The sequence below is a fragment of the Brachyhypopomus gauderio genome, chromosome 17 (genome assembly GCF_052324685.1).
Source record: "Brachyhypopomus gauderio isolate BG-103 chromosome 17, BGAUD_0.2, whole genome shotgun sequence".
Taxonomy (NCBI): Eukaryota; Metazoa; Chordata; class Actinopteri; order Gymnotiformes; family Hypopomidae; genus Brachyhypopomus; species Brachyhypopomus gauderio.
This window is the reverse complement of record NC_135227.1, coordinates 4,490,563-4,493,515: the sequence shown is the minus strand read 5'-3', so window position 1 is coordinate 4,493,515 and position 2,953 is coordinate 4,490,563. Positions and strand designations below refer to the sequence as shown.

The following is a 2,953-nucleotide window of genomic DNA, read 5'->3' as shown; positions in this document are numbered from 1 at the left end:
ATGCAGGACAGAGACAGCTGGGCCTGCTAGCCTAAAGGCATCTGATGGATGTTAAGACATAAGTCCCCGTAACTGTCCCTTCCCCTGCCGTCGTGAGAGCTTGCCGGACGTTACACGTCCCCTATGACGTAATGTTCATGTGAGATCACACTCTTGTGTGTGCGATGCCGGTGTTACGTATGCCTGAAGGGGTCACAAATAAATGAGATCAGTCATCTGTCAGTCTGCTTGACTGAAATTATTGGTTCTTGCTGGCAAACGTACAGATGTCCAGATGTCTGGTCCTAGAGGAGATACTCCAATCATTTCTGCTTTATAACTATACTTTCTAAGTCCAGCATGGAGATCTTCACTGTTACTGTAGAAACTGTAATGCCTAATACAAACGGGTGATGCTTTTAATTAGAAGAACCAAAAGTCAAACTCTGGGTGAAACATTTTATTCAGTCATGTTAGTGACATGTTATGTTAGAGGTTTCATTTTCAGGTTTCATTTTTGGGTTTAAAGAGAAAATTAACCTGTTCCAATTAAAGACCTCAATTGTTGGAGAGAGTGGTGCGGCTAAGTGTGTTGCCATTTATTCAAGCACACCGAGCATATTGACAGATTTGGATGTGTAAATGTCAGGATTAATACATGGACTACAGGAATAATTAATTTCTGGCTGAAACCTCACCACCGGGTCCGTCAAAGTAAACCCGTGAGCTCCACTAGTGCAGACTTCGTAAGGCCGCCTTACTCAGGGTTCTATTTCTGAAAGAAATTCTGACCTAATTGATCTGAACACATAAACATGAAGCTTCGTCAAGAGGTTGGGGTGTGAAGTCTTAAACAAGGTGGTGTGTGAGATTATTCTAAAGATTTATTCTCTTTTCCTCTTTTTCTATTTCGTCTTTTGTCTTCTTTCTGGGAAAGGAGTGTGGACTAATCTTCTGAAAGAGAGAGAGAGAGAATAGAGAGAGAGAGAGAGAGAGAGAGAGAGAGAGAGAGAGAGAGAGAGAGAGAGAGAGAGAGAGAGAGAGAGAGAGAGGAAGGGAGGTCCTTGTGATCTGGGGAGTCTGGGTGTGTGTTTACAAGCCCCTAAGCTATAGTGGAATGTGGGAAGTGTGAGCTCAAGCCAGTGCCTGGCCCCGACGCCTGGCCCCAACTCCTGCCTTAGCGCAGTGGTGACCCAGGAGTAATGTTCAAGTTCACCGGCATCCACACAGGTGTGTAATGACCTGTAAGTGCGTCTGGGATGGAGCACAATGGCTGGGGGATGGGGCGGGTCTGCAGCCAGAAAACACACCGCAGTACGTTTGTACAATAGACTGCATAAGCTTAAAATGCCAGTGAACGTTATCACAGGTGGGCCACAGGTAGGCGGCCATTTTGCCTCCTACTCTGAAAGCGGTGTCAGAGGATCTGTGAAATTTAGTGTGGTATTTTCAGTCACTGTCTGGGTTTTGAGTGTCTTCACACACATTCACCTTGCTTTTGCTTGTGAAATTGTTTTGCTTTTGAGGTTTAAGGCTAGTTTAGACAGAATGAAATAAATAAACCCAAACAATTGCTTCTTCCAGAACTGTGCTGAACATCAACAGTTTGTGGTACTCTTTCTCAGAGCTGTCTTGCTCCAGAGGTCAAGGTATGAAATGCGGAAATGTGTTTTACATTCCCTGCCCGTTGTCCTCTCCAGAGCCAGCAGTAAAACACTGATGATTATGTGACATGCAGGGCATTCAAAGCAATGTGTGTGTGTGTGTGTGTGTGTGTGTGTGTGTGTGTGAGAGCGTGCACGTGAGTGTGTGTGTGTGTGTGCGAGCGTGCGCGTGAGTGTGCGCATGTCTGCATTCTCTCTGTGTTCATGTGAGTGAGTGTGAGCAGACCTGTAAGGGCAAGTGCTTTGTTTTGTCTCAAGATTTCCTTGAAAGAGTGTCATCCAGTGCGCTCTCACACGTACGGCTTCATCCTTGAACGAGGGAAGAGAAGGAAAACAAAGCGTGCTCTTTCTGGAGCATTCTGACATTCTTCTCCCTGGTAATAGCACTTATGAATATGCATATGAGCCTCACCTTGAATTACAGCCGAGCTGAATTTCGCCGCCCCGCCAATGAGCACGCTAGCGGAGAGAACAAATGAGTTTGGATGCTGGTTGTTTTGTTTGCCTGTCATGGCGTGATTGAAGGGCAGAGGTGCAGTTCCCCTTGATGATCACGGCGTTAGAATTACCCTGATTTCTCCGCGTCTGTTCCGCCGCACTTTCGCGCTGTGAGGTGGCGTGCTGGTCTCCGCGGGGACTTATGGAGGCACCCCGAGTTCCCCAAATAGTCAGTGGAAATCCTTGTGCATTCGGTTGATGCAAAGGAGCTGCATGTGCACACACACGCACACACACACACACACACACACGCACACACACACACACACACACACACACACACACACACACACCCTCACACACACACGCACGAACACACGCATGCACGCACTCTCTCAAACACGGACACAAAGAGACACACGCACACACTTACACACATGATTATGTCCTCAGAGCTGGTTATAACAAGGTTAGCTTTTACAATGACAACGGCAGTAAAACAGTCTGGGACTGGGCTCTGGCCTGGGTGCGTGAGACTCGTAAATGAGCTTGACGAATTCCTTTTTTCTTTACAGGAATTATTCCATGCCATGCTCAGTCTGTTTAAACCAATTGGGCAGCAAATTAGCTAGCAGGGGTTAACTACCACCATTTTGTCACTGTTTATTTAGTGGCACAGCCCGCCCTTGATCACATGACAGTGCTTGGCAGTGCATTAATAACCCATATTCATTCCGGACCTACTACAGGGACCTTCATTTACATATCACTGAACTTTACATTTTATACTTCACTGAAGTTGACACTTTACACATCGCTGAACTTTACATTTTACATATCACTGTAAGACTTCACCTTTCACGTATTACTGT

At 46.1% G+C, this 2,953-nt stretch overlaps 1 long non-coding RNA gene across 1 annotated transcript; it reads right to left on the bottom strand.

Moving 5' to 3' along the window:
• Positions 1-1,886: 1,886 nt before the first annotated feature.
• On the bottom strand, positions 1,887-2,589 carry LOC143480596 (uncharacterized). The gene is made up of 3 exons (XR_013121854.1): positions 2,213-2,589; positions 2,056-2,102; positions 1,887-1,952 (listed from the first exon to the last, which is right to left on the bottom strand). It is a non-coding gene; the product is annotated as an uncharacterized LOC143480596 (long non-coding RNA).
• Between the last annotated feature and the right edge of the window lie 364 nt (positions 2,590-2,953).